Source organism: Pseudophryne corroboree (assembly GCF_028390025.1).
Source record: "Pseudophryne corroboree isolate aPseCor3 chromosome 3 unlocalized genomic scaffold, aPseCor3.hap2 SUPER_3_unloc_68, whole genome shotgun sequence".
In the NCBI taxonomy this organism is placed as follows: domain Eukaryota; kingdom Metazoa; phylum Chordata; class Amphibia; order Anura; family Myobatrachidae; genus Pseudophryne; species Pseudophryne corroboree.
The window spans coordinates 688,479-696,212 of NW_026967561.1; positions in this window are offsets into that span (position 1 = coordinate 688,479).

Here is a 7,734-nt window from a genome sequence, read left to right on the forward strand (position 1 = left end):
CTCTAGGACGTATGAAGAAACAGGATTTTAATACCTACCGGTAAATCCTTTTCTCCTAGTCCGTAGAGGATGCTGGGCACCCAACCCAGTGCGTACTTTACCTGCAGTTGTTAGTTTTGTAGTTACACAAGTGTTGTGTTGCTGCAAAAGTGTTCATGCCCATTGGCATGTGTTGTGTTGAAAGCCATGTTGTGCGGCATGGTTGAGGTGTGAGCTGGTATGAATCTCACCATTCATTTAAAAGTAAATCCTTTCCTCGAAATGTCCGTCTCCCTGGGCACAATTCCTATACTGAGGTCTGGAGGAGGGGCATAGAGGGAGGAGCGAGTTCACACCCTTGAAAAGTCTTAAAGTGCCCATGGCTCCTGCGGAACCGTCTATACCCCATGGCACTGAAGTGGACCCCACCATCCTCTATAGACTAGGACAGGCATTCCCAACCGCGGTCCTCAAGGCACACCAACAGTGCAGGTTTTAGTGATATTCAGGCTTCAGCACGGATGGTTAGATCAAAATAACTGAGCTACTAATTAAGTCGGTATCCGGTCAGTTTATCTACCTACACTAGATCGACAATCCAAAGGTTGACACCACTTAATCGAACAACGAATGATCGACAACTACACATGATCGACAATCAAATGATCGACTGAATACCAAGATCGACATCGCACTCATTGACAGCATCACCACATGGGCAAATCCGAAAAAAGAAAAACAATAGTGCGACAAACATATGATCGACATAATTAAACATCTACGTGGCACATAATCTACAATACAAACATCGACTGACTATAAATAGATAATATGTTAGATCGACACAAACATGATCGACAAAAACTAGCATCGACGGGACAAATAATCGAAAAATAAATCATCGACATATTACCCGACAGACTACACATTAGATCAATCAATGCATATGATCGACATTCATTTTTATCGACCAAACATATGTCAGACAGTCGGACACAGACATACACCAGATAGTCAAAATTATACATCAACAAATTACCTGATCGACAAACGTAACAATCGACTGAATAAATGATCTACAACTGTTACAGCGGCATACATTAGATCCAACCACAATACATCGACACCAACATTTGTTAGATTATACTCTGCTTCGATAGTACAAATGATCGACATTCGACTACAGCTGACACTATCGTCCACCTAGCCAACCGCGCCCCTATATTCATTTCATCACCCCTCCCTCCACCGCGACCCCGCTATCCACAGCCGTCTACTACCCCTAGACGCTGCCGCCCACACCAGTCCGTCACCCGCTAATCTAGCGGAGGCGACCAGCATCCTTGCCCGTGGCACTACAGGTGCCAAAATGCCCGCCACACCTTCACCAACACTACAGTTGACTCTACCGTCCACCTAGCCAACCACGCCCCTATATTCATTTCATCATCCCTCCAACGGTCCACCGCAACCCCGCTATCCACAGCCGTCTACTAGACGCTGCCGCCCACACCAGTCCGTCACCCGCTAATCTAGCGGAGGCGACCAGCATCCTTGCCCGTGGCACTACAGGTGCCAAAATGCCCCCCCCACACCTTTACCCATAATTCTGTTATCCATGTTTCATAATAAACCTTATATTTTTTCTACATCATAAGTATAGTATTCAATGAAATTTAAAGAAAGCACTTAGGCCTCTTTATCAAACAGGTTCATATAAAGTTTGTTACTGGCGTCAAAGTGTCTGCTATAAATCATTGTCAATGAACCCCGTGACTCATTCCAAACTTAAAGTTCACAAGGTTATTTTATTTAAAGTTAACTATCACAAGGTTATTTTATTTAAATATTGAAGAAGCACAGTGATTGGCCAGAATTTTTTTTTCTAAACACTCCCATCTTAAAGTGTATAAAACCTTTAGCTAACAAACCATCAGCCACATCTATTATATTTAAGATTTGGGAAGATTTAAACATTTCAAGTGATCTACAATGGCTAATCAAACGGAATGTATCCTGGTTCCTTCTCATCGAGGAATGCTCTTAAACTTGACGGATACCTTCTCGCAAAGAATAAGCAGCATCTTGATGTAGTGTACTGGCACTGCACAGAGCGCAAGACAAGCTATTGTCCTTGTTTTGCGAAGACCACCATTGTTAATGGACAGCACATATTAAATACCCATGGAGACCATAACCATCCTCCACGACCCGAAAAAACGGTGATCAACATCGCGAAAGCATGTATTAAAGAACGGGCAAAGCAAAGTAATGATCCCCCTGCACAAATCATCCAACAGGTAACGTCTCGGATGCCATCGACAAGTGCGGCATATCTGCCAAACAGGGATGCCCTCCGTCAAATGGTCAAAAGGGCAAGGCGAGATGATTTCCCTATTGAGCCCAGTACCTTGGAGGAGATAGATGTCCCTCAAAATCTAGCCTTTCTAAATGAGGTTGAATTTCTAGTGAAGGACAGTGTTTTTCATAATGAAAGAACATTGGCCCTCATTCTGAGTTGTTCGCTCTGTATTTTTTATCGCATCGCAGCAATTTTCCGCTTAGTGCGCATGCGCAATGTCCGCACTGCGACTGCGACAAGTAAATTTGCTAAGAAGTTAGTATTTTTACTCACGGCTTTTTCTTCGCTCTGGCGATCGTAATGTGATTGACAGGAAATGGGTGTTTCTGGGCGGAAACAGGACGTTTTATGGGCGTGTGGGAAAAAATGCTACCGTTTCCGGAAAAAACGCAGGAGTGGCCGTAGAAACGGGGGAGTGTCTGGGCGAACGCTGGGTGTGTTTGTGACGTCAAACCAGGAACGACAAGCACTGAACTGTTCGCAGATGCCGAGTAAGTCTGAAGCTACTCTGAAACTGCTAAGAAGTGTGCTAATCGCAATATTGCAAATACATCGTTCGCAATTTTAAGAAGCTAAGATTCACTCCCAGTAGGCGGCGACTTAGCGTGAGTAAATCTGCTAAAATCAGCTTGCGAGCGAACAACTCGGAATGACCACCCTTGCTCTTTACTACAGAGGAGAATGTAAAAAAGCTGCATGAGGCCTCATACTGGGTGATGGATGGAACATTCAAAACTTGTCCCACCCTATTTCGACAGATATATTCCATTCACGCTCTGGTTGGCACTGATGAGCAAACACAGTGTTTTTTGCCTCTAGTCTACGCATTGTTAAGTAGTAAGACTGAGGACTGCTATGTCCGCCTTCTGGAAGATTTGCAGGAATATGGTGGACAATTTGATTTAGAATTTGCACATATGTATATTGTTACAGACTTTGAAAACTCTGCTATCCAAGCATGCAAACGTGTTTTCCCTTCCAGCACTCACAAATGCTGTTTATTCCATTTTGGTCAAAACATTTGGCGCACATTACAATCCACAGGACTTGCCACCCAATATGGCAAAGACATGGAATTTTCTATGCTACTGAGGCATCTGCAAGCCCTTGCTTTTCTCCCATCTGGAGATATTCCTGCAGCATTTGAAGAATGAAAAGATAAAATGCCCCCTAATGCCGCACCATTAGTCACTTATTTTGAGGAGACTTACATATTAGGTCGTATTAGAACAGCACGAAGTCAGACCAGATCTCACCCACTATTTCCACTAAATATATGGTCAGTGCATGAAAATATCCTTGTAGGCGTTCCAAGAACCCAGAACAAGTTGGAAGGATGGCATAAAAGATGGAATACTATCCTAGGCGAAAAGAAATTAGGAGTTTATCGTGTTATCGAATGTTTTTACAAAGAACAGCAGGTAACAACTACACTCCTGGAAAAAAGAAATGCCAATGTCCTGAGAACCCCAACGAAGCAGGAATTAATAACCAGGGAAGAAGCAATCCTGAGATGTGTTGACCAGCTAGGAATTGTCCCGTGTATGGATTATCTCCGGGGCATAGCTTTCCATCTACGTTTAGACTGAGTTCTTCTTTCCTTCCTCGTTTCTAATAGTTATACTTCCTTACAAAATTTGCATTTCCGGTTTATTTTTTAAGGAGTTATGTTGGATTCAACAATTGTTTTTGTTAAGTTTATAATTATACAAAGTTTCCATTTAAATATTATGGAATGATGGATGGATCAATACTTATTTTCTATATTTGGTTAGTATACTTTATAATCTCAAACTTACGATGAATATAACACTTTAAAGATTAATGAAAACTAGATTCTCATCAATATATTTATATATGCTCTTTATAATATTAACACACTGTATCCTTATTTATGTATTTATGTAAATCCATATAAAATATTTTAATCCTTCACCCTGCTAACCTTATCCCCTCTCTTCACCCTGCTTGTGCCTTCACCTAGTCGCTGCTGCCTATACATCACACCCTATTCCCACACTGTCACAACTGAGGGCCTGAGCTGACGGGAGGCAGCCTCAGTTGTAGGGGCTGAGATGTACCGGAACCTGGGAGGTTGTATCAGACCCCTGGACATGTAAGTAACATGAATAATAACTGCCCGAAGGCGTGACCACGACAACTTAGATAAAAGTCAATGATGTTTATTATGACAACTCCGCATCACAGCAGCAATAAAAGAAAACGTAAAAGTCAGCAAAGAATAAATACAGTTCCTGAGTACTACAGCATGGCAGGAGCCACAGGGCACTGGTAGTGTGAGATAGTTCTTATGATCTTCTAGATGGAAAGTCCTTACCAGGCCCGGCTGTAGCAATGGAGATAACCCAGGATTGTACCAGCTGGTGTTCCAGGAAGAGCTGGGTTGCTGAAGGTAAAACAGCTGCTGTGGATACTGGCTGGAACCAGACTGTTGTTAGCACGGAGTGGATACTGGCTGGAACCAGTTAAATAATAAATGAACTTTGGGAGCGATGAAATGTGAACTGAAATGTAGAACTTGAGAGCGGAGAAATAATAATTCCGGTGGAGAGTGGTAAAGTGTAGAAAGGACACCGGCCCTTTAAGGGAAGCTGTACTCTGCTGGAAGCTGATAGTGTTGTAGCTGGAAACAGATGAATCCACAATGGATTGGAGAGTCAGGCTACACCGCAGGTGGAATGCTGGTGCGGGTCTCTATGGTGGAAGTCTTGAGACAGGAGCTGGAACCTGGAAGACAATCATAGAAGAGAGACAAACAGGAACTAGGTTTGACAACCAAAGCACTGACGTCTTCCTTGCTCAGGTACAGCTTACTTATACCTGCAACAAGGAAGGGGTTGGCTAGGCAATTATGCAAATCAACAACACAGACAGCAGATTGGTGGAAATGATCAGATGACAGAATCCAAGATGGCTGCGCCCATGCAGACACTTGGAGGGAAGTTTGGTTTGTAATCCATGTGGTCTGGGAAACAGTAATGGCGGCGCCGGCCACCGGAGACAGGAGACGCCAGGCTGATAGATGCACATTTAACCACGCGGGCACAGCGGAGGCCGCGGCTGATGAAAAGACCCCTCTGCATGTGGAAACTCAGGAACAGCGGAATCCGGTCCTGGAACGCTGAGCCCGCCTTAGGAGGCATCTGAAGGGTAAGTAATGGCGTCCAGATACCCGGATCGTGACAGCACCCCCCCCCCTTTAGGAGTGGCCCCAGGACACTTCTTAGGCTTTAAAGGAAACTTTGCGTGGAAATTTCGGACCAAGGCAGGAGCATGGACGTCAGAGGCATTGGTCCAAGAGCGTTCTTCAGGACCATAGCCCTTCCAGTCAATGAGATACTGAAGTTGACCGTAACGGTGACGTGAGTCCAGGATCTTGGCCACTTCATACTCAACGCCTTGTTGAGTTTGGACTTTCGGAGTTGGTGGAAGTGAGGAATGAAACCGATTCAAGATTAGCGGTTTCAACAGGGAAACATGGAATGTCCTGGGTATTTTTAAGAAGGGAGGTAACTGGAGTCTGTAAGCAACAGGATTGATGACTTGATCAATTTTAAAAGGACCGATGTAGCGAGGTGCAAACTTCATACTGGGAACTCTTAACCTCAAATTCTTCGTGGATAACCATACCCGATCACCCACCTTGAGAGCAGGAACTGCTCGACGCTTCTTATCCGCAAACTTCTTGTACCTGAACGATGCCTTGAGCAGAGCTGATCGTACGCTCTTCCAGATATTGGCAAACTGATGCAAGGTGATATCCACTGCGGGAACAGAAGTTGCTGGAAGCGGTTGGAACTCAGGGACTTTAGGGTGGAATCCAAAGTTGGTGAAGAATGGTGTTGAGGAAGATGAAGAATGATACTGGTTGTTATGACAGAACTCGGCCCAGGGAAGTAATTGAACCCAGTCATCTTGAGAGGAGGACACATAGATGCGGAGGAAGGCCTCCAAGTCCTGATTCACCCTCTCAGTTTGACCATTGGTCTGAGGATGGTAAGCCGTGGAAAACTTTAACTTGACTTGGAGGACTTGACATAAACTTCGCCAGAATTTGGCTGTGAATTGAACTCCTCGATCTGAGATAATTTCTTCTGGAAGACCGTGGAGTCGGAAGATCTCTTGTATGAATACTTGAGCCAACTTGGAAGCTGACGGAAGACCGGTGAGAGGAATGAAGTGTGCCATCTTGGTGAACCGGTCAACTACCACCCAGATGGTATTGAACTTGTTGCACATGGGCAAATCTGTAATAAAATCCATCGACAAATGGGTCCATGGTCGACGGGGAACAGATAGTGGAACCAGTTGCCCCGCAGGCGACTGGCGGGATACTTTATGTTGAGCACACTTTGGGCAAGATGCAATAAACTCCAAAACGTCCTTTTTCAGAGTTGGCCACCAATAGGACCTAGAGATAAACTCCAGGGTTTTTTGGATACCTGTATGTCCGGCAAAACGGGAAGCATGGGCCCAATGCATGAGCTTCTTCCTTAGTGTCGGCTTCACAAAACTTTTCCCTGATGGGGGCGTAGAGTCCATCCCTACCGTGGAGAATGCCAACGGATTTATAATAGGATGCTTGTCTGAAGACTCTGACTCATTTTCTTGCTCCCATGAGCGGGAAAGGGCATCGGCCTTGCGATTCTGAGAGCCCGGACAGAACTGGAGTTTAAAGTCGAACCTGGAAAAGAAAAGTGCCCATCTGGCCTGACGAGGGTTGAGACATTGTGCGCCTTTTAGATATAGAAGGTTCTTGTGGTCTGTAAGGATGGTGATTGAATGAGAAGCTCCCTCCAACAGATATCTCCACTCCTCTAGAGCGAGCTTGATGGCTAGCAACTCCTGGTCGCCAATGGCATAGTTGCGCTCCGCTGGGGAGAACTTCCGTGAGAAGAAACTGCAAGGATGTAAATGACCATCTTTAGCCCTCTGAGATAACACCGCTCCTACTCCAACGGAGGAGGCATCCACCTCTAAGATGAAAGGAGAGTCGATGTCAGGCTGTTTCAGGACAGGTGCAGAGATGAACCTCTGTTTTAAAAGATGAAAAGCTTGCATGGCTTCTTCAGACCACTTGGACGGGTTAGCACCCTTCTTGGTGAAAGCAGTAATAGGCGCCACAATGGTGGAAAAGTCTCGTATAAACTTTCGGTAATAATTGGCGAACCCTAAGAACCTCTGGACCCCTTTGAGGGTTAAGGGTACCGGCCAATTCTGGATTGCTTGTAGTTTCTCAGGATCCATCTCTAGTCCGGAACCGGACACAATGTACCCTAGAAACGGAATGGACTTGACTTCAAAGACGCATTTCTCTAATTTGCAGTAGAGATGATTGACACGGAGACGGGACAGAACCTCCTTTACCCAGA